The sequence below is a fragment of the Myotis daubentonii genome, chromosome 12 (assembly GCF_963259705.1).
Source record: "Myotis daubentonii chromosome 12, mMyoDau2.1, whole genome shotgun sequence".
In the NCBI taxonomy this organism is placed as follows: Eukaryota; Metazoa; Chordata; class Mammalia; order Chiroptera; family Vespertilionidae; genus Myotis; species Myotis daubentonii.
This window is the reverse complement of record NC_081851.1, coordinates 79083007-79106608: the sequence shown is the minus strand read 5'-3', so window position 1 is coordinate 79106608 and position 23602 is coordinate 79083007. Positions and strand designations below refer to the sequence as shown.

The 23602-nt window shown below is 64.4% G+C and overlaps 1 protein-coding gene across 2 annotated transcripts in view; it reads left to right on the top strand.

The window, feature by feature from the left end:
• The first annotated feature begins 2034 nt into the window (after positions 1 to 2034).
• RNF144A (ring finger protein 144A) overlaps positions 2035 to 23602 on the top strand; it is a 35497-nt gene continuing 13929 nt past the window's right edge. Inside the window, exon 1 of one of the 2 annotated variants that reach the window (XM_059660611.1) lies at positions 2035 to 2170. The gene's annotated coding sequence lies outside the window, so the exon portion shown is untranslated. Of the gene's footprint in view, positions 2171 to 12202; positions 12431 to 23602 lie in introns of those variants that run through there. The other variant, XM_059660610.1, reaches the window with a different exon arrangement.

Sequence of the window (23602 nt, the reverse complement as noted above, 5' to 3'; positions counted from 1 at the left end):
TCCTGGGGCATCTGGGAAACTGCCCGAAGGCTCCGTCTTATTGCCTGGGCATCTCGGCCGTCCCCGCTGCTCCTGCTCCCAGTTTGCATGCGGGTGCTTATGTTTTTCCCGCACCAGCCACGCCCCATACCAGCCACACCAGCCATGCTCCACACCAGCCGCACTCCCCACCAGCCATGCTCCACACCAGCCGCGCTCCCCACCAGCCGCGCCCCACACCAGCCACGCCCGCACCAGCCGCGTGCCACACCAGCCACACTCCACACCAGCCGCGCTCCACACCAGCCACGCTCCACACCAGCCACGCCCGCACCAGCCGCGTGCCACACCAGCCACACTCCACACCAGCCGCGCCCCGCATCAGCCGCGCCCCGCATCAGCCGCGCCCCACACCAGCCACACTCCACACCAGCCGCGTTCTGCACCAGCTGCACCAGTCGCCGGGCCGACCAGTCCCCTGCCTGCCGACACCACTGGCTGGAGAGAGCGTCAGACCCCACAGACACACCGGCTGCCCCCGGGATGATCTACTTATTAGGAAAGGACACAGCTCAGGAGGGACCAGACGGGAGGGGGCGGAGGGAAGGCGTGTGGGAAGGCACCTCCCTCTTCCCACATCGCCAGTGGTGCCCCCGGCTGGAAGCTCTCTGAGCCCATCGGGGTGTCCCTGGAGGCAGCAGCCATAGTCATGCGTGATGAGAGCGTTGGCCTTGATTCAAGGCCGCCCTCTCCCCTCCTTGAAGATCAGAGGGTGGGACTAGGGTCCTGACGCTCTGGTCACACAGCTGGGTGGGCATGAGGCGCCATAGCAACCATCACACCTGTCCGGTCCCCCCCCCTCCAAGCCCTGCTCAGTGGATGAAGCCCGCGCCCTCACCCCCTTTTCTTACGTTAAACCTCCAGGGCAGTGGCCCTGGTGGCCACGCCTCTTGGGAATGAGCTCTCGGCGCCCACTTCCTGTTGGCAGGTACCGCACCAGGTCAGAGGCCTTGGGTGTCAGCAGGGACACCCCATCAGGGACCATGGACAACATGAGCCGCGCGTCCCTGCCCTGCAGTGGCTGGGACGTGTGCGGAAGCCGTAGATGCCGGGTGAGCATTCAGCGCCGGCCCTCGATGAAGGGCCCGCCTGTCACAGGACCCACACGTGTTGTCCAGTGTGCAGGGTGGGGACACGTAACTTCACCCCGTGGGGCTCCCAGCCCCGAGGGGAGTGGCAAAGCTAATCTAGGAATTCTCCCAGACCCTCCCTCGGGCAGCAGGAACCTCAGGTGGTCAGAAGCAGGGACCCTGCAGGGCGCCCTCCTCTCCGTGCTCAGAGCAGCCAGGCGGTGGGAAGGGCTGGGGGGGGGGGGGGGTAAGCTCATGTGACCCGGCAGAGGGCAGGCCTCTCATCCAGCGCCCATTTCTTTTCCTTTTATTTTTTAATATAGCGTTTTGTTTTGTTTTTGATTCCAGAGAGGAAGGGAGAAGGAGAGAGAGACAGAAAAAACAATGATGAGAGAGTCACTGATCGGCTGCCTCCTGCACACCCTCTCCTGGGGATCAGGCCTATAACCCCGGCCTGCGCCCTGGCCGGGAACCGAACCGTGACTTCCTGGCTCCTAGGTCGCAGCTCAGCAGGGAGCCACGCGGGTCAGGCGGGCACCCCCTTCTCTCCAGCTGGCTGAGATGCCCCTCCCGCGACTGTTGGCACCGGGACAGACTTCCAGGAAGCCGACCGCGCGCCCTGTGCGCCAGGCCTTGGGGGACGTGGTTGGGCGGTGACCGGCCGCCGTCGCTTGGCACCCACTCTCTTCCCGCCGGCGTGTCCGCTCACGTCCCACCCGCAGATGTCGGCTCTGGGCGGCTCCGGCGCCACGGGCCAGGCACCTCCTCTCCGGTGGACGCGGGCCGTGCGGTGCCCCGGGCGGGCGGCAGGGGGCGCTGCGCGGCGGGCGGGGGCCGGAGCTCCGCGCCCCGTCTTTGTGCCGTTCGCGCCGCCGCCCCGTCTCCCGCCGGCCGCGCGCCCCCGAGGCCGGGCCGGGATAAAGGGCCGCGGGCGGGCGGGCGGGGCGCAGGCGGCGGACCCGCGCGCACACCCACCCGCGACGCCGGACTCGGGCGGAGCGTTCGGAGCCTACGGCGGCCGAGCAGGAGCCGGGACCCTGGAGCACGGCGCGCGGGACCCGGTGCGTGACGCGCGTCCCCTTTGTGTCGTGTGGGCATCGGGGGAGCGGGGAGGGGCCCGGGGCCCGGGATGCGGCCGCGCGGAGCGGTCCGGGCGCGCGGGCGGGACCGTGGGCTCCGGGCCGAGGGCGCCACGCTGGCCCGGCCTGCCCAGCGGTGGCCTCGGCGCCGCGGCCACTTGGGAAGCGCGGGTACCCCCTCCGCCCCGCGCGCGGGTTCCTGGCGCCCCGGCTCGGGGGGGGGGGGCGGCGTGTGCCGCGGGGCGCGCAGGCCGCGGAGGGCGAGGTCTGGGAAGGGGCGCCGAGGGTACCCGCTGCGCACACCCCTGGCGCCCAGCGGACCCTGGCCACCTGCCTGCTGCCACGCCTCTGCCCTCCGAGGGGCGGGGGGCTGGGGCAGTCCCCTGCGGGTCTCCCCTGCTCCCCTCGAGCGCGGCGGCCCCGCCCGTGGGGCACCCAGCCGGCAAGGCTTGTGCGCACCTGGCGCTCCAGGCTCAGGAGAGAGGGGTTCCTTCTTGTACCCTAATGCTCCCCATGGGGAGGCTCAGAGGGTAGCCCCAAATGTGTGCGCGCTGCCTCCCCTCCCCCACCCCCACCCCCACCCCCGCTAAATTACAAAAAAAGAAAGAAAAAAGCATTCCGTTCTGCAGCGGTGTAACCTGGTTCCTGCCCAGGTGGGAGGCAGGTGAGGGAGAGAGTGAGCTGAGACCAGGGGCCTGGGGGCCGCTGTGCTGGGAGGTGGAGGGGTAGTACCTGCACTAAGAGGTGACCCCCAATCTTGCTCCCGCAGTTCTGGGAGGAAACTTTCCTGGGGGAGGGGCCGGAGTTAGTGAAGGCCCAGGTGACGCAGGCCAGGCCCAGGGCAGAGCTCCCACCCACAGAGGTGCTGGGGAGTGAAGGCCGCAGGGAGGTGGGCCCAGGCCTGTGGGCGCTGCTGGAGGGGCGGCTGGAGGGGCCGGGTCGCTCTGAGCGGGAGAGGGAACTGAGGTGGGCCCGGTGGGATGGCAGGAAGGGCCTGGCCTGAGGGCTGCCCGGGCAGAGGAGGAGGGGAGGGGGCACTAAGGGGTGGGGGGGGGCCCTGTCCCAGGTCCTGGGGCCAGGCAGGCACCCCGTGGTGTGTGACTCCCTCCCCCAGTCCTGGCAAGAGGCACCCTGTCTTTTTCAGCTTCCTAGTGCCTTTCTAAGTCTTGCTTTCATTATTTTTTAAAGAATGCAAAGAGGTCATGCCCACAAAGGTCAGATGGGAAGAGGTCACGAAATCGGGGACTTCCAGGCGAGCTGGTCGTGACCCTGTGGCAGTGGGAGCCATGGAGGGTTGTAGAGGAGGAGAGTGGGCGAGCTGGCCCTGGTGACCGAGGCCGCGTGGAGGGAAGGGGGCGTGTGAGCCTCAGAACCCCGCTCCCCACCGGCACTGCTTATCGCTGTCCGGCCTGGGCCCAGGTCCTCCTGGGAAAATGGGCGGCAAATGACCGCATTTTGACGGCACGGAAAACGCCAGCCTCGGCCCTGGCGTTTGGGAGTTTATATGGTTATAACTCAATTTAAAAAAATAACTTTTTATTGATTTCACAGAGGGAGGGAGAGGGAGAGAGACAGAGGCGTCAGTGATGACGGAGAATCATGGACCGGCTGCCTCCTGCACGCCCCACACTGGGGATCGATCGAACGCACAACCCGGGCCTGTGCCCTGACCGGAATCGAACCGTGACCTCCTGGGTCATAGGTCGACGCTCAGTGAGCCACCCCGGCCGGGTGGCAGTTTATGTGTTTAAAGGGGCCTCATCTCACGTCAGGAACCTTGGAAGGGGAAGTGAGGGGGTGACCTCAGTGCCGGGGCAGAGCTGCGGGCGCGGATGCGGATGCGGGCACCCAGGCGGCGGGGCTGGGACAGGAAGCTGCAGCGCATTCAGGTTCCCACGCTGTGGGGCTGTGCTGGGCCAGGGCTCCGAGAGCGAGAGCGTGTGGCCCCACTAGGCGCCCTGGAGTGCGGCTGCCCTCGCGGTTTGAGACCCACACGGTTCAGCTGCAGCCGCTGACGCCTCTTCGGGGGGACGTGCCGCGCGGCAGGGCCAGGCGCTGTGGCTCCTGGGAGGCCCTGCTGCCGGCTCCTCCGGGAGCCTTTCTTTCTTTTTAAAAAAATATGTTTTTATGGACTTCAGAGAGGAAGGGAGAGGGGGAGAGAGAAACATCAGTGATGAGAGGGAATCATGGACTGGCTGCCTCCTGCACGCCCCCCACTGGGGATCGAGCCCATAACCCAGGCCTGTGCCCTTGACTGGGAATCGAACCCTGACCTCCTGGTTCACAGGTCGACGCTCAACCACTGAGCCACGCGGCCGGGCCGGGAGCCTTCCTTTGTGGGAGAGGAAGGAGGAGGCCTGTCCCAGCCAGGATCCCAGAGCGAGGCCGTTGATGGGGCTCCTTGCCCAGCCCCTCCTGGTGACCGGGAGGACCGGTAGGCTCAGAGCTGAGGCCAGGGACCCTGGTCACAGAGGGCTGTGCCGGTCAGCCTGGCCTCTGCTCTCCTCGGCACTCAGGCCAGCTGCCCGCGGGTCTCGGGGTCCCGGCCACTGAGGATGCTGTTGAGCTGCAGACTTCCCAGGCACCTGGCCTGGCAGGGACCCCGCATTCCTGGGGTGGGGGACAGCAGGGCAGCCCCGAGGCCAGAACAGAGTGGGGTGCTGCTAAGGAAGACAGACGAGCCTCTCCATGGCCACTAGGGTAACTTCCTGCCTCGGACCCCCAAGAGCCGCGGGGAAGGTGCCTTTCTCAAAGCCTCGCAGCCACCTGAGGGCATCGTTCCGGCCACCCTCCCCTGCTGGCGGCATGGCTCACACCCGGAGGCCAGCCTCCCCTCCTGGCGGCATGGCTCACACCCGGAGGCCTGCCTCCCTCCTGGCGGCATGGCTCACACCTGGATGCCAGCCTCCCCTCCGGGCGGCATGGCTCACACCCGGAGGCCAGCCTCCCCTCCTGGTGGCATGGCTCACACCTGGATGCCTGTTCCTAATTAGAGGAAGAAGTTACATGGAAGCCCACAGCGCACCCACCTGCTGGGGCTGAAGGATGGAGCCCGTGTGGGGCGTGCAGGAGGCAGCCGACCCATGATTCGCTGTCGTCACTGATATTTCTCTCTCTCTCCCTCTCCCTTCCTCTCTGAAATCAGTAAAATATATTTTTTAAAAAAAGATCATCCGAATGGGCTCAGACCGGCAGAACTTCCTGGTCACAAGTCCCGTGGAGTGGGGCCCGCTCTCTGGATCGTGCGGTAACTCGCTCATCTGCAAAGACCTGAGCAAGGTCCCAGTCACAGACCCTGGGGTTCGGAGTTCCACCCCAACACCCACCCAGCAGGGTCAGGAGTGCGTGTCCGCATGGACGGACAGGACAGACCACCACCAAGGACCCGGCACAGGGGTTCCGTGTCCGTGGCGACGGGATGCTGGGGGCGTGGTGCTGGCGCCCGTCCGCGGCTCAGCGCTGTCGCTGGGACCCGGATGCCCTTTGTGGCTCCTCCGTCCTGGGCTGTTACCTTTGCGCTCTGCGGGCAGCTGGCCGATGGCTCCCGGTGCTGCGGGCTCCGTCCGTGTGTACGGGGGCAGGAGAGGCGGGGAGGTGGGCGGCCCCCTCTGTCCCCGTTATCGGCAGGAGCCGGCTTTCCGGAAGCGCCGCGAGGCTACCTCTGTCCGTCTCCCTGGCCCGGGCTTCATGGCAACTCCCGGGAGCGAGAGGAGCTGAGACCGCGAGGCGGCGGGAGCCCAGGACCCTCCTGGACAGGACCGGCCCGCGTGTGCGAGGCAGACGGCGCCTTAATAAACTGTCCGCCTCGCCCTTGCAGGAGGGTCCAGACCACCGTGCCGCGGCCGGGTGTCCTTGGTGCCGGGCCGTTAGGTGTGAGCATCTGCAGCGTGGGGTGCAGTGAGGGCCGGGACCTCACAGTCCTGCTGTGCTCAGCTCCGTGTCTGCCTGGCGCATAGTAGGTGCTCGAATATTTGTTGAACCCATCAGCCGTCTTTTCCCTTCAGACACATTCGAGTCCAGAAACGATCTCATCCGTTCACATTCTTCCTTCCTTTTGTCCGTTTGTCCGTTCACGTGGCAGGAGGCTTGTGCTGGGGTTCGAAGGCAGATGGAGGGACACAGTGCGGCGAGCGGGGGCGGGCCGGCGAGAACGAGGTGGGGGGGTCTGCAGGCTGCAGGACAGGTGTTCACCTCTCAAACTTTGGGGATCATAGCAGTGGCAGGTTCTCTCAGCAGAGCCACCAGCTGGGGTGCAGAGGAGCCCCTGGGACCCCGCATGTGGCTTATGGCCCGTTCCTCCTGTTTGCAGACGAGCTCAGCATCTGCCATGCTCACGAAATACTGCCCAGGCCCGCCCGAGCGGGTGCTGGGCCGCGCCAGGCGCGCCGCGTTCTCAAAGGAACGTGCCCTTCGCGCCGGGAGGGGCCGAGGGCGCATCCCTCCTCCGTGAGTACTGCGGTCACTCCCGGGTTCCTTCTCCCTTGGCCCGAAGCCTGGATCCTTGGCAGCGACCTTGTTTTCGCTCAGTCCCTGGCCACGTGCAGCGGGTCCGGCTTTGTCCGAGAGGACTGCTCTGCCGCTCCCCCGGGGCCTTGGCCGTGGCTGCGGGCCGGCGGAGAGGGCCGCGCTCTGAGGATCGCGTGCAGCTGGGGGGGCAGGGCCTCGGGGACAGTGGGAGCCGGCCAAGGGCAGGCAGGCAGGCAGAGCGTGCGCCCCGAGAGCCGGGCTGTCCAGGCGGTGGCCGCTGTCCCCACGGGGTGTTGAGCCCGTGGCCGGTGGCTGAGCACCTGGGGCTACAGTCCCGCCCAGACCTCAGGTCCCATCCGAGACCTTTGACCTCTGGCCGTGTCCCTGTTCCTGTAGAAAATGGGAAGAGTTCTAGGGAGACTTCTTTCTTGGGGGCTCCTCTGAGGAGTCGATACGTAAAAAGTTTTAAAAAAAGCTGTGAAGGCCGAAGAAAATTTAAACAGACGTTGAAGGCCTGTCCGGAGGGCAGAGGCACAGATAGCCCTTGGCGTTGGGCGGGGGGGGGGGGGGGGCAGCCGGGTGCGAGATGTGAAGAGTGGGGGTGGGGGTGGGGGAGGCTCTGGGAATTGGGACAGAGGCTGCCTGGCGCTCAGATTCCATCTGGAAGCCATTTCCGGGTGGATAAATCCTGCCCTCAGTCCGCAAGGACGGGAGGATTAGCCCCACCGAGCCCGTCAGTGCTCTCAGCGGCTCTCAGCCAGCGCTGGGCGGGACCGCATGCAGCGCTGCCTTCGCCCTTCTCTCCACAGTCTTCTCCTTGGACTGTGGCTTTGCTCTGTTTCCAGCGAGAATGCCAGGAGCCCGTGGCCTTGCTGGTGGGGCCGGCAGACCCGTGGCTGGGGGCTGAGCTTAGAGACCTCCTTTCCTGGGAGGCCCAGGCCCTGGGGGCTTCCTGGCCTTCTTGCCTTGACCTTCACCCTGTCGCCTAGCCCCAGGTGGTCGGTGTCCCTGACCTTTCTGAACCAGCTCTGGGCTTTGCTGTTCTCTCTCGCTCGCCGCTGATTCCTGCTCCCGCGTGCACCCGGCTTTTCCTCGCTTGCCTTCTGCTGACCTCGCTCTTGCTCAGTTTCCTGAACGGGGAGCTCGGAGTGTTGGGTTTTGATCTCTCTTCTCAGGCGCGTGCCTCTCGCTGCCTCCTGCTCACCTGGTCGTCGCAGAGCTCCCGATGTCCCGGGGCTCCCCGAGACGGGGTCCTTGGCCCGGGCGTTCCTCACAGACGTGCTGTTTACCCCCCAGATGTTTGGGGGTGGCCCCGCCGTCTTCCAGCGCGTGATTCCGGGCGAGCCCCGTGTCGAAGGGGACGCTGACTTTGCCTGAGGTCTGCGGTGTTTGGTGATCCGTTCCGGGTGGTGTCGCGGCCGACAGTGTTCCTTCCGCGTGGGCCCGGGGAACACGTCTCCTGCTGTGGTCGGGGAGACACTCTGTGTGTCCGATGAGTCAAGCAGACGCTCGCGCTGCTCGGGCCAACGCGCTCTTGCTGACCGTGTGCGCCTGGGTCCGTCGGGGCTGAGCAGGGTGGGGGGCCTCGAAGGATCGCCGTCGATCGGCTGTGTGTGCTGTGTGTGTCTCGATGCCGGCTGTGTGTGCTGTGCGTGTCTCGATGCCGTGTGGGGAGGTGCGTGCGTGTTTCGTGGTGTTTCGTCTTCTTGGAGGAACGACCCCTTTCGTCAGGCGGCCGCCCTCTTTGTCCTGAGGACGTCCCTGCTCTGGAGTCGGCTTCCGTCTGAAACGACTGTAATGACTCCAGCTGTTTTTTTGCTTGGAATTAGCATGTTTTGTCGGCCTCCTTCCCTTCAAGCTGTCCATCATTTCCCTTATCCACATGCTATGGTCACCTAACACATGGTTATTTTTTTTAAATATATTTTATTGATTTTTTACAGAGAGGAAGGGAGAGGGATAGAGAGTTAGAAACATCGATGAGAGAGAAACATCGATCAGCTGCCTCCTGCCCCCTACTGGGGATGTGCCCGCAACCCAGGTACATGCCCTTGACCGGAATCGAACCCGGGACCTTTCAGTCCGCAGGCCGACGCTCTATCCACTGAACCACACCGGCCAGGGCTCACATGGCTATTTTTACTGATAACCAGTCTTCCTATTTGAAGTATGTTTCTTCAGACAACATATTGTTAAGTCTTGCTTTTTTTTTTCCGTTCTGAAAACCTCTGCATTTAACTGGCATATTTAGCTTATTGACATTTGAAGTGATTATTGCTAGAGTTGGTTCCTATTTCATTACCTTTGGTTTGTTTGCGTGTGTGGTGTCGGAAGACAAATCGGCTCTGATTCCTTTTCTTTCTCCTCTAGGAGTCCCGTGTCTTTGGTTTTTGCGGTTGAATGCGACCGGCCTGGATGGACGCCTTTGGTGTTTATCCTGCTGGATATGCTGTGAGCGCCCTGAAGCTGTGGTTCGGTGTCTGTCAGTGATTTTGGGAAGACGCTTGGCCATTCTTGCTTCAAATATTTTCCTGCTCTGTTCTCTCTCTCTCCTCCTTCTGAGTTTCAATCATGCATATCTTGCAAATTTTGAAATTACCCTGGGGATTTTATATATATAAGTATATTTTAATTCTCTGGTGCGTTGTTTATAATCCGGGAATTTCCTGTCGCCCTCACGTCAGCCTCGCTGACTTTCCTCTTGGTTGCGTTCAGTCTGTTGGTGAGCCTCACACAGGCTTTCTTCGTTCCTGACAATGTTTTTATTCTAGCATGTCCTGTGGCCGTTATTTTGAATTCCCTCTTTCTGCTCCTGTAACCCATTGGCGGTTGCGTTTTGTCTGCCTTTTCCACGAGAGCCCTTCGTGGGTTAATCGCCGTCACTGAACTTCTTCGTCTGATCATCGCAGCGTCGGTGCGACACCTCCGTCCGGTTCTCACTCTGCCTCTGCAGGCTGTGCTTTCTCTCGCCTCTTGGCATGCAGTGTGGGTTTTTGCTGCTGTTGATAGCTGAGCCTCAGGTGTTTGGTCGTAGGAGCCAGGTTTTCAGGGTGAAACTACTACATGTTGCTTTTTTTCCTGTTTAACGTGAAGACTTTTCCTGTCACCACATACAGATCTCATTCCCTTTCGAGACCACATCCTCAAAGGAAATGTTCTCGGAGCTCTTCCGCGTCCGAGCAGGGAAGGGAGGTGGCTGTCTCCCCACCCTGAAGAGACTGCTGTCTGGCGGGGGACACGCCTCTATGGGAAGAAGCCGTGGCTTGTGCCCGTTCGGTATCGATCGGCTGGGCCGGTCGGCGGGCTCTTTGTGAGCTGGCCGACGCCTCCCCATCAGACTCACTTTCATGAGCCATTTCCGTGGCTCCCTCCGGGTGATGGTAGAATTATGACCAAACGCCCTTATCACCGCGAGAGAATGAGGAACAGCTCATGTCGGTAATTGTCAGCGGGAGCTGGCGAACGTGCTCCCTGCTGTCATCTGACAATAGCTCCGCCCGAGGAGCAGCGGGGAGCCCGTGTGATCCCCGCCCCCGGGGAGGCAGGTGGGAGCCGCTGGCCGCCCGGCAGCGGGAAAGCGAGACTGAGGGCCTCTGTCTCCGCGTGCGAGCCGTTTGTGTGCAGGGCCCTAGACAGAGGCGGCTTTATGGGGGCCGGACAAGACCTCCATTCATCGCACGTCACACGGATCCCGCGTGCGAAAACCCCCGCGGAAGGCTCGCGGGGAGCCCCGGGGGGTGTGAAATCGGGCTTGGGATGCAGCGGCGGCCGCAGGACCGCCTCCACCTGGAGAGGGGGAGACGGAGGGAGGGCCACGGGCTCCCTGTGTCCCCCGGGTCAGCATTGGAGCCGGGGCTCTGCCTCCCGATGGTGGAAGGAGAGGGAGGGGGCGAGGAGGACGAAGAGCTCCCGGCTCACCTGGTGGACGCCCAGCGGGCCCCGCGCTGGGGACGGGCTCCCGGAGCCCGGGGTGCCGAGCTGGGGCCGCGAGCGGGCTCTCACGCGGAGGCGGCGACGCTGCACGTCCGCGATCTTGGTGAGGCCCGCGGAAGGCAGTTCTCGGCTCTCGGTGTGTGATCTCGGGGCAGGTGCCACGTCAGAGTCTCCAGCTGAGACAGTGCGGTTCCTGCGAGCACGAAGACATCGGGGCCAGAGAGGAGCCGAGGGACAGGGAGGGGCTTCTGCCGGTTTTCCTCCTTTTAGGTTCTAGGAAGATGAGGGGCGTAAGCGTTCCCCGACATGTGTGCTCACAAGCTGGATTTGCGGAAACTGTTTTCTACGACGCCTTTTCCTTTTTTGCTGTTGTATCTTCGACACCAGCTCATACCGACCCCTGGAGGTCGAGCTCACTGCCCCTTATGGGGGGACACTGAGTTCCTTACTCCACGTGTCCCCCTTCAGGGCTCTTAGGTGGCTCCCCGGCGTTGGTGCCGCACCGTGTGCTGCCGAGAACGGGCTGTGCACGGCACAGGACACACCGGTGCCGTGCAGCGCAGGGGGAATGCTCGGGTGGCCATGTGGGTGCCGGGCACGTGTAGTTTATGTCTCACCTGCTCCCAAGCAGTCTTCCGAACGGCAGCGTTGTTATACTCCTCAGAAGTAAGCGGGCGTCTTCCTTGACCACCGCCAGCAGTATCGGATTTTCACTCGGCCGTGGGGACTCTTCAGTCGTTGCTGACCCGGTGGGTGAGCTGCGGCACCTTCAGGCCATTTCTTTAACCGTGAGGCCGGCGTCTGGCCACATGTCTGTGTTGATGGACAGACAACTGACGAAACAGAGAAGCGGCCGGAAGAATGTTCAGTGCGTGTCGGCACCGGGCTGGCTCTGCAGGGTGATTGGCTCAGACTTGGCTGCAGCAGCGTGAGGCCTCCCTTCCCCCGGCACCCGCTCTCTGAGCTCCGTGCCCCTCCTGTTCCCCAGGTGCTCAGTGGCCTGCTGGCCGTGACACGCAGCGGCCCCCAGAGACCTTGTCCCACTTCTCCACACGGGGGGTGGGCATGAGGGGAGGAGCCAGCTGAGGCACCGCTGTACACGGGCACACCTGGACCCAGCACACCTGGACCCGGCACACCTGGACCCAGCACACCTGGACCCGGCTCACCTGGACCCAGCACACCTGGACCCGGCACACCTGAACCCCACACACCTGGACCCAGCACACCTGGACCCGGCACACCTGGACCTGGCTCACCTGGACCCGGCACACCTGGACCCGAAACACCTGGACCCGGCACACCTGGACCCGGCACACCTGGACCCAGCACACCTGGACCCAGCACACCTGGACCCGGCACACCTGGACCCGGCACACCTGGACCCGGCTCACCTGGACCCGGCTCACCTGGACCCGAAACACCTGGACCCGGCACACCTGGACCCAGCACACCTGGACCCGGCTCACCTGGACCCGGCTCACCTGGACCCGAAACACCTGGACCCGGCACACCTGGACCCAGCACACCTGGACCCAGCACACCTGGACCCGGCACACCTGAACCCCACACACCTGGACCCAGCACACCTGGACCCGGCACACCTGGACCCGGCACACCTGAACCCCACACACCTGGACCCAGCACACCTGGACCCGAAACACCTGGACCCAACACACCTGGACCCGGCACACCTGGACCCAACACACCTGAACACAGCACACCTGGACCCGGCACACCTGGACCCAGCACACCTGGACCCCACAACCTGGACCCGGCACACCTGGACACCAGGATTTGGCCAGAAGACAGTCCGTCTGCTCCTCCCCGGGCTCCTCAGAGGTAACTGCATTCGGGAGGTTGGAGCTGGCACACCTGCACTGCTGTCGTCTTAGTGGCATCGCAGCCCGTGGCCGGGGAAGGCGCAGGCCTGCCTGGGTGCGTTTCCGCACCATAGACGCCGGGGCCCAGCCGCGTCCGCGTCCGGGATGACTGTGAGGCCGGACCTCGGCGCATGGTGTCAGCTGCGACGTCTCAGAAAGGCCCCCACACGTGGCCTCGGCAGGCCCGTCACAGCCCGTGAGCTCCGTGTCGCGTGCTGTCGCCCAGGGAGCAGGTCAGGGGAGCAGAGGGTGCGCCTCGGCCTGCCTGGCTCACTCGCTCACGGAGAAGGTGCGGGCGGGCTCCTGGCTGTGGCCGGCGCTCTTCTGACTCGGAACCCGGGACCCGGGGACACAGAACGGGCCCTGCTCTCGGGCGGGAGGGGAGGAGGGGGGCCAGGCAGGGAGGGACAGGCCGATGCCATGGCAGCGAGAAGCAGCAGGTGGCACGCTGTGCCCCATAGACCTTGTGGAGAAGAGAAAAGGGGCCGCGTGTGGAGGGCTGGGCAGGCGTCGTGTTAAGTGGATGGCCCTCAAGGTCTCACTGGGAAGGCGCCGTTGAGCGTGGATTGACGGAGTGTGGGAAGCTGGGAGTCGCTGTTCAGTGTCCGGACAGGAGTGTGGCAGGGAGGAGAAGGCAGGGCCGGGGCAGCGGGGAGGGGGCTGGGGGGCAATGGTCTGGGCTGGAGATGCAGCGGGAGTCCCGGGGTGACATCGAAAGGGGTGAGCTGAGCTGAAATCCCAGCGAAAGGGGACCTTCCCGCTTCCTGAGGTCCAGAGGCAAAGCCAGCAAAGGGGACCCAGAGGGGACGGACCGAGAGGCGGGACGGAGTGTGGCTGTCGGGAGCCCAGGAAATGGCCCCGGAGGGCGGGGTGAGGAGCCGTGTCCCGATGGGCCGGCGAGCCAGGGCCGGGTGCTGCGCGCTGGCTCCGCGCCTGCAGGTCGGTGGTGGCTTTGGCAAACACAGGAAAATGCCATGTGGGCCTGGCGGCTGCGGCAACACGCCCAGCTGGTGTGGGTTTGGAGGGGAGGGTGGAGGGGGGAATCGGGGACACGGACTGCTGCCACGGCTTCCGAGGGGGGAGCGCCAGGGGCTAAATGAGGCCACGGGACTGTGTTTCTTTGGGAGTATGAGCCGTTTATTTATTTTTATTTTTAAATATATTTTTATTGATTTCAGAGAGTCGGAGAGGGAGAGAGAGATGGAAACATCAGCGATGAGAAAGAATCATGGATCGGCTGCCTCCTGCACGCCCCCCACTGGGGATCAGGCCCGAAACCAGGCATGTGCCCCGACCGGGAATTGAACCCCAACCTCCTGGTTCCTGGGTCGACACTCACCCCCTGAGCCCGCAGCCGGGCTGGACAGTAGATGTGCACGCTGGTGGGAATGACAGGGGCGCTGGGGGCTGAGCATTGCGGAGAGAGGTTCTTTAGTGGAGAGAGAGGTGCGTCTGGCATGGGGGGGGGAGAAGGCTGGGGGGGAGCGTTGTGGATGCTGGGGGGACGCAGACAGTTCCTGGGGGGATGGGCGTGACAGACATGTGGGTGCTGGCCTGGGCGCTCGGAGCAGGAGGCTGGGCGGTCTTCTAGTGGCTTCTGTCCTCTTTGAAATGGAAACACAGTCATGGCAGAGGAGGGGCTGACGGTTTGGGGGGGCCGAGGGGAGGCGTGGGAAATCCTCCAGAAAGAGGGCGCGCAGAGGGGTTGCTGGCAGCTGTAAGCGCCCCCAGAGGCGGGAGGCATGGCTGGAAGGCCCGCGATGCGTGTGTGTTTCTCTGGCTCAGGAGGTCGGGGCTGCTGAACCCCGTGGCCAAGCAGAGGGGACCCCGTGAGAGGCTGGTCCGAGGGCCTTGCAGCTCAGGGCGTTCACTGCTGGGGGGTGGGGGGCGGGGAGGAGGGGAGACGTCTCCGTCTCCTGGGGTGTAAGGAGGTCACTGCAGCTCCAGGCAGAGCCCCCGCTGGCACCGGGAGCTGCGGGCACATCGGGGCGCCTCCTGCCTCATCTGCCCCTCGCGCCTCCCCAGCCCGTCTCCAGCACATTCCGGCGCCTGCAGCAGCCGGCTCCCTAGTTACAGAGCGTCCTGGGGGCCGACACTCCGGGGGGGACACGGCGGCGGGAGCAGCGCGTTTTCCACGCTGAGGGCTCACCCGAGATGGGCGCCTCGTTCCTGTGGTCCCAGGAGCGACACCTGGAAGGTGGTTTTGTTTTGTTTTCCTCGAGTGGAGAAGGTGAGGAGTAAAAACAGCAAGAAGCCGTCTTCGGTGAACGTGGGGCCTGGGCCTGACTCAGCCGGGGCGCGGCGTCGGCGCAGCCCGTGCCCTGAAGCTCCGGCCGCGGCTCCGGCCGAAGGCAAACGGTCAGCAGCCGCTCAGTTCCCCGCCTCCAGCGGCCGAGGGGTCGCCCGGCGATGTTGTCAGACTTCCAGCTGCTGTTCGGAGGGGCCGGGGCCGCAGGGCCTGTGAAGTAAATCCTGGGAACCGCATGTGCACACGGGAACCGCATGTGCACACGGGAACCGCATGTGCACACGGGAACCGCATGTGCACACGGGAACCGCATGTGCACGCGGGAACCGCATGTGCACACGGGAACCGCATTTGCACACGGGAACCGCATGTGCACACGGGAACCGCATTTGCACACGGGAACCGCATGTGCACACGGGAACCGCATGTGCACACGGGAACCGCATGTGCACACGGGAACCGCATTTGCACATGGAAACCGCATGTGCACATGGGAACCGCATTTGCACATGGGAACCGCATGTGCACATGGAAACCGCATTTGCACGTGTGTCTCAGCTGCAGTTTCTGTTTTTTCACTTTTTATTTCTTGTTCCTTTTTTGTTTGGTTTGAGCGCCTGGCTCCTCCTCATGTGAGTGCTGGGGTAGGCACCGCCCTCTCGTCCCGGGAGCCTTCTCGGAATTCCCACGCCCGCGGGGAGGAGGCAGGAGAGGACCGCCTGGGAGGGGCGATGTCCTCACAGACTGGGCATTCACTGCGCACCTGTTATCAGCAAGGTCACCTGTTATCAGCAAGGTCACCTGTCATCTGCAAGGTCACCTGTCAGTCATCTGCGAGGTCACCTGTCAGTCATCGGCGAGGCTGTGTGCTCGGCCGTGAGGGAGGAACGAGGAAGCCGGGCGGTCTCTGATTCGATGCTTTTCTCTGACTGACGTGAACCGCGGAGGAAGTGGGCCCAGGACACAGCCGAGCCGAGGCGATGGGGGGCTGGGTGTGACCGCCCCTCACCACGGAGACTGTGGCGCCTGCATCACCCCACGACTCCCACTGTGGACCCTCAGGGTCTGGAGCGACAGCCATGACACCTGTGAGGGCAGGGACGGGGTTAGCGCACACAGACACAGACGCTGTGTTTCGAGCCCATCTGAGCCCACGCCCAGAGGCCCTGAGAGGAGTCCAACCTTCCCTCCCCGCCCAGACCCTCAGGTGTCGCTGTGGGGCAGGTGCAGCGGTTCCCACTCCTTCGAGGCCGAGTAGCAGTCCCTTCACTAAACGCACATCTTCTCTACTCGTCCGTCTGTCCACCGGCGCCGGGCCTGTCCACGTCTCGGCCACCGTGACGGAGGCTGCGATGGACACGGCTCAGACCCACATTCCCATCAGCGGGTTCGCTTCTTTTACATCAACACCCGGAGGGGGCCGCGGGCTCGGAGGGGGCGCGTGGGCTCGGAGGGGGCGCGTGGGCTCAGAGGGGGATCGTGGGGTCGGAGGGGGGGGTCGCGGGCTCGGAGGGGGCGCGTGGGCTCAGAGGGGGGTCGCGGGCTCGGAGGGGGCGCGTGGGCTCAGAGGGGGGTCGCGGGGTCGGAGGGGGGGCCGCGGGGTCGGGGGGGCCACGTTTAATATGTTGAGGGAACTCCGGGCTGGCCCGGTTTCCATCCCACGGACACGCGGGCGGGGCCCTGCTCCCGGCGTCGCCAGCACTGCCGGTTCCGTGTGTGACGAGGCCGCTCTGACGGGGTGAGCGGTTCTGGGTGTGGCTTGTTGTGTGTCTCCTGATGGTGCCTGACGGTTGAGCCTCGTCACACACCTGCTGGCCATCGGTCTGTCGTCTTTGGAAAGGTGTCCGATCCAGCCCTTTGCCCATTTCTCCGTTTGGCCACATGACGCCAGTGAGAGGCGCTGGGGGCAGCGGAGCCAGACCAGCACGGACTCTCGGGGGGCAGCGGGGGACCCAGCTTTGCCACTTCCTGCCCCGAGAGCTCGCGCACGCAGGAACTGCCAGCCGTGGGTTCCTCACGTGAACGAACGGGAAAGCCCGCCACGCCCCTGCCTCCAGGAGGGAAGTCACCCGGAGGGGCAGGCGCCTGGGGTCCCCCCCCACCCCGGGTGCAACGGTGGTTAGACATGGGGCCTCGGAGACTCACACCTACAGGAGCCGTTTATGCTGATGTTACCGGTGACACAGGAACCCACGAGTCGGTGCCTAGGAAAACGGCGATGTAAGAAAACAGTCTCACAGAGAAGAGGAGTTCAGATCACTCTACGAGCCTTGAGAAAAGGGATAAAGAGAAACCTCCCAGGAAAGCGTGCGTGTGTCTGCTGTCGTCGGAGCGCCACCACGTTCCAGGGCCGGTGAGTCCACGCAGACACGGAGCCCTGCAAGGAACAGGAAAAACATAAAAACGGGGGGGGGACTCCCTCAAAGTCAGACAAAAGCAGTTAAAGGAAAATACAGGCTAACCTCACTCGTGAGTAAAGCAACAAAAATTTAAATCAAAACAAGAGCAAATAGAACCCAGACGCTCTTCACCAGATGTGTGTTTGGAAGGAAACAACACCCACCGTCGGACAAGCTCGATCGTCCTGGGGGTGCACACAAGCGGCTCCCGCGGAGCGGCCCCGGGAAGTGCGTGGCGCAGGAAGGAGAGGCCGTGTGACCGCCCCAGGGGCGAAGAGCCCAGCTCGCCTCGGGGATTAAAGCATAAAGCCCAGCGCGGCGAACAGAGACATGGCCGGCCTGGGCCTCCCGGGGCACGTGGACCAACGTGAAGCGCAAGGCCGCTCGGGCCGGCCCAGGGACGCTGGCTTCTGCCTTCGCGGTGTCAGAGGGGGGAGGGGGCTCGGCCCGGGGGGGGAGGGGGGCTCGGCCCGGGGGGGGAGGGGGCTCGGCCCAGAGGGGGGAGGGGGGACGGGGGCTCGGCCCGGGGGGGGAGGGGGCTCGGCCCAGAGGGGGGAGGGGGGCTCGGCCCGGGGGGGGAGGGGGCTCGGCCCAGAGGGGGAGGGGGGCTCGGCCCGGGGGGGGAGGGGGCTCGGCCCAGAGGGGGAGGGGGCTCGGCCCAGAGGGGGGAGGGGGGCTCGGCCCGGGGGGGGAGGGGGCTCGGCCCAGAGGGGGGGAGGGGGCTCGGCCCAGAGGGGGGAGGGGGGAGGGGGGCTCGGCCCGGGGGGGGAGGGGGCTCGGCCCAGAGGGGGAGGGGGGCTCGGCCCGGGGGGGGAGGGGGCTCGGCCCGGGGGGGGAGGGGGCTCGGCCCAGAGGGGGGAGGGGGCTCGGCCCGGAGGGGGGAGGGGGCTCGGCTCCGGTTCTGCTGGGGAAGTGGAGTCCGAGCCAGTTCCCGGGTTCCAAACGCTGTTCATCGAGGTGGCGAGAGCGGCCAGGGCGGTACGGACGGCGACGGGCAGACACCCGGGGAGGCAGGTCAGCATGACCCGAGCGAGCGGGGAGCAGTCCCCACGCGGGAGGGGGTGCCGACGGGGTCACAGGCCGCGGCCGCTCCCGCCTGCCCACCTGCTCCCAGGCCCTCGGCTTCCTCACCTGCGAGAGGAGGGCCTTGGGGTTGTGTCTGCACCCGAGTGGGCGGCGTGGCTGGGCGCCTCCTGCTCCCACACCCCGGCTGCAGGGTGTCGGCGGCTCCCCAGGCCCCCCCGTGGTCTGTCTACTTCCTGAGCCGAAGGCCCCGGGAGAGGGCGGGCGGGCTGCCTTCCCCGTGGCCTTGGCACTGAAGGGATGGTGAGCGCATGGGTCGGTGCGATGCCAGCAAGGGCTGTGTGTGTGCGCGTGTGCACATGTGCGTGTGTGTGCGTGTGTGTGCGTGCGCGTGCGTGTGCGCGTGTGCATGTGCGTGCGTGTGCATGTGCATGTGCGTGTGTGTGTGTGCGTGTGTGCGTGCACATGTGCATGTGCGTGTGTGACATTGAAAAAGTGCTTTGAAAAACCCGGCTCCTGTGTTTGGAACAAAGCTGCCCCTGGATGTCCGCCCGGCTTTTTGGATGTAGCGTTTGTTTTCTTTGCGCCTTTTCTGGTGCTTTCCCTTCGCACGTCACGGGACCCGTTTGCCGCTGGGAAGGGAGGAACAGACATTCCCCCCTTTTCTTAGGTCTGAAGTGGCGTCAGCCGGGCATTCTCACGGCCTGTCCCTGCCTCTCGGAGAGGCGGGTCGCTTCCCGGGAGTTCGGTTTCCGTTCCGACGGCGTTTCTTTCCCACAGTGGTACTTGGATGTCAAAGCGAAAATATGCAGTCCGGCCGGCCTGGCTCAGGGGGTGAGCGCTGACCTGTGACCAGGAGGTCACGGTTCGATTCCCGGTCAGGGCACAGGCCCAGGTTGGGGGCTCCATCCCCAGTAGGGGGCGTGCAGGAGGCAGGCGAGCCATGGTTCTCTCTCATCACGGATGTTTCTCTCCCTCCCGCTCCCTTCCTCTCTCAGATCAATAAGAATATATTTTTAAAAAGGACTGAATGGAACAGTCTCCAGCGCGACCACAGTTGAATGTGTGGGGAGAGGAGGGCATGGGAGCAGGAGCCCAGGCGCACTCGGGACACGGGAGCGAGCCAGGTCGGATTCTCGCCAGGACAGACCCGCCTGGCACTGCCCGCTGAGCCATGGCTGCCCGCCTCCTCGCCCACAAACCCAGCTCTTCCGCGTTTATTCTGGGCGCAGAGAGCTGCTCCCGTAATTGAAGCGTGTCCTGCGGCCACGGCCCTAATGAGGGCTCCGTGCCGACTCGCAGGAGGCCTGATGGTGGGGACGCATGTCCCTCCCCTCCCCTCCCCTCCCCGCCCCGCCGGCCAGCTCTCACGCCGGGAACACACAGTTGACAAACAGTCATTTTGTCCGTCTCACCCGGAAAGCCCGTCACCTGCCTGTGGTGTTTACAGACCCGCGTGGACAGGGGGCGGGAGAGGGGGACTGGCCTTCAGGACAGAGGAAAGGCTTTGTCCACAGCAGGTTCATCGCCAGGGCCGGGTGACATCCTCAGGCCCCGGGTGTGTGACCTCTGCCCTCCGCCCTCAGGCTCCGGGTGGGTGACCTCTGCCCTCCGTCCTCAGGCTCCGGGTGGGTGACCTCTGCCCTCCGCCCTCAGGCTCCGGGTGGGTGACCTCTGCCCTCCATCCTCAGGCCCTGGGTGGGTGACCTCTGCCCTCCGTGGCGCCGTCTGAATCCGCCCCGTCGCCCTGCAGCGAGCGTGTGAGGTGGGTGGGTTCCTGTGGGTTGGACACCGGCTGAGGCTCAGGGACGCGATGGCCGTGCGTTTTATTCGCGGCTAAAACCCCTCGTGCGTAGCCACGCCGTGTGTGTTTCTTAGCGTCTCCACGGCTGTCGGCAGAACACGCCCCTGGGTCTGACAGGCGGAAAGTGAGCCCTGTCACTCCCCACGCAAGGGACTGACTGGGACAGGGGCCGGGAGGCGAGGGCGGGTCTGGCTCCGGCCGTCCCCTGCGCCCTGGTCCCCGGAGGAGGGGCCCGAGCACGGGGCCTGTCGCGAGTCTCTGGACACTTCTCTCCTCCAGGTGTTGGGCCGACGAGCATTTTTATTCCGACACGCGGGGTGTGTCGTGACGAGCCCGCTGCTCAGGGGGGCTCCACGCCTGGCCCCTGTTCGGGTGGCGCCTGCGCCTCGTCCCAGGCAGCCGACGTGACGGGCACCACGGGCAGGAACTCCCTGCCGCCAGGAAGCTCTGGTGAGGCTGGGGGTGACCCCTCGAGCAGGGTCACCTCACGTTTGCCTGTGTGGAGTGCGGGGCGCGGAGTCGGGGCGCGGGGAGCGGGGCGCGGAGTCGGGGCGCGGGGAGCGGGGCGGCGAATGGATTGTGCCGACCACGTCAGTGGTGCGTGTTCTCCGTGCCGGGCCCACGGCTTGGGCGGAGCGGGCTCTGATATTCGTGGCGCCGTCGTTCTAGACAAGCAGGTCAAACTCAAAAGCTGACATGGGCCAAATAAACAAGGTTTACATGGATGTGGCCGCAAGAAAACAATAGCTTCCATTTCCATAGAAACGTGGGTTTATTCCGATAGAGACGTGCTGAATGCAAACGGCTGAAATAAATGAGTCATCGTTAACACAAACTAATAGAACATTTTAATAACGATTAATATTTTCTCCTGAACATTAACTTACCAGGCACTGTATAACTGTACAAATTAATAAGTGTCACGCAAATAAACCTATTTTTCTTGTTCTCCGAAAGCGAAACATTTCCTGTTGCGCCAACCCAACAAGTCAGTCCGAGACTAACGACGTGGCCGTCGGCTGCTAAAATACTCGCTGCTGGTATCAGTGGAGGGAAATGGTGCGCCTGCACGTGAGGCGCGTAGGGAAATGAATGCAGCACGATGATAGTCATCAGTCATTATTGAACGCTGTAGTTCGTTATTAGTAATGACGTATAACAGGATATTGTAAACATTAAGTTACATAATTTTATTAAAACGTTTCTCACAGACCGTGTCATTGGCTGGGCCGCAACCGTATTCGTTGTGGACTGTTTGACATCCTTGTTCTAGAAGACCCGTGGTTCTCAACCTTGGCTGCCCATTAGAATCCCCTGGGAATCTTTTTAAAATCCTGATTTCTGGGCCCCATCCTCCGGAAATGCTGTTTCTTTGTTATGGGGTGAGACCACAACATGAGTAACAAAGAAACAGAATTTCCGGAGGATGGGGCCCAGAAATCAGGGTTTTAAAAAGATTTCCAGGTGACTCTAACGTGCAGCCGAGGTTGAGAACCACTGCTCTAGACGAACGATTGGCCGTTGCCTTCTGCGCGCTGTGTGCGAGGCGAGCAGACCCGGGGTCCTGGCTGCGGAGGAGCAGAGGCTCCGGGCGGGAGAGAGCCAGGCCGCGGGGAGGGACACGGGCAGGGACCAGGGCTGAGCCTGCAGGAAAGAGCGGAGGGCTGCTGGCGGGAGCAGGTGGCGCGTCTGCCTGTAATGTGCGTCCCGGAGTCACCGGGCCCGGAGCTGGGGGACGTGTGTAACCGTGTTGTGGCCGCTCGCCGGCGTCTGGGGAGCCGAGGCACAGCCCCCACCTGGACCCGCTTCGCCCCGTGGCGGGCGGACAGGAGAGGAGAGGGGCTGGGTCTCCACGGCCTGGGCGGCAGGGCGTCCCTGAGCCCCCGTGTGGGTCGGAGCTGGCTCCCCTGGCGCGGGGTTGGACGCGGGTCGGACCGAGCGGGTTCCGTGCTTTTGGTGCCGTCGTTCCATGCTAACGGCTCTCAGGCGGCCTCAGGTTTTGCCTCGTTAGGAGGACGTCTCCCAGGAGACCCGTGATCGGGCCGCGGCTCCGTCCTGCCCGAGACGGACTTCCGGGCCCCTCCCATCCGTGCCCCGCGGCCCAGGCTCCCCGCACAGGGTCTCCCCACAGAGGGACCCCCACAGAGAGGGACCCCCACAGAGGGACCCCCCACAGAGAGGGATCCTGACAGAGGGACCCCCACAGAGGGACCCCCACCGAGAGGGACCCCCACAGAGAGGGACCCCCACAGAGAGGGACCCCGACAGAGAGGGACCCCCACAGAGGCCCTGAGCGAGCCCGGCGGTGGCCCTGGTGGGAAATTAACGCGTCCCCGGGCCCTGTTGGGGGGGGTGTTCCCCGAGGGAAGCTTCCGGCCGGAACACCTGCTCCCAGGTTGGGGGTGTTTCCTCGGGATGATGGGAGGTCGCAGCTGTTTTCCCGGGAGGAAGGTTGCGTCAGTGGGTTCAGGACGCGATCCCGGGGGGTGGGCTCGGGCAGAGCTGCGAGCTCGGGAGACAAAGGCGCTGGGGCTGCCGCGAGCCCCGCCGTCTGTCCGGGCGCTCCTTCCGTCTTCGTGAATATTTTATTTATTTATTATTTTTCAAATACATTGTTATTGATTCCAGAGAGGAAGGGAGAGAGACATATAGAAACATCCATGATGAGAGAGAATTATTGATCGGCCGCCGCCTGCACGCCCCCCACTGGGGACCGAGCCCACAACCGGGCCTGTGCCCTGACGGGAATCGCACCCTGACCTCCTGGTTCACAGGGCGACGCTCACCCCTGAGCCCGCCGGCCGGGCTTGGTGAATCCCCTTAGTTGAGGCTCCTGCCGGCACCTGTGGGTCCGGCCGCCATGTCGGAGCTGGTTCTGAGTAAGTTCTGTGCTTGGCTTTCTGTCTCCTGGGCTCCGCGCGGGGTCAGCTGGGGGTGGCGGACGGCGAGGTCCTGGTCCGAGGGGGACGTCCCCAGCGTTGGCGGCAGCTCCGCAGTCACGGCCCTCCCGCTGACTTGGGTCTCCCCGGCAGGGTCAGGAGAGACCGGGGTGGGGCCTAGGTGCCCCCGAGTGCCTGTCGGAGGCGACCTCCCATGGTGGGTGCGGGCGTGGACACGTGGCTCAGGCGCCGGGACAGAAGCCGTGGGCCCTTCCTGACCCCTGACCCCGGCCGCGCCCAGACCAGCGGTCTTGCCGTCCAGTCCCAGGACCCCCTGAGGCCCTGGCCTTTGTCCTGGAGAGGGTGAGGGGGACCCAGAACAGGGCAGGTTCCCGGGTTACGGAGCTGCCTCCGGCACTGGCCGTGGGGACACGGGGGCTGTCTGTGTGGCTGACCTGTCCTCCCGCCGGGGCCGCGGGCAGGGGGTGGGGTGGCCTCCTGGCCCCTGAGGGGCCTGTTGTTGCCGCCACCAGGTCACGCCCTTCTCCATAGTCGGGGCTCCGTGGGACTGAAGAGAATTGGGGGTCATTTCTCGCCTCTAGTGTTCGTTCTTTGGTTAGGAACAGCCGGGGCGTTTTTTTCGGAGAAGGGCCCTCTGTGCCCCGAGGGGACCAGCGGAACAGCACCTGTGTGGGCGGCGGCCGGCTGGTCACGGGCGGGAGCGAGGCCCCGAGTGGGGCTGAGGCACAGGTCTCATCAGGTGAAAGCACAGTGGGCA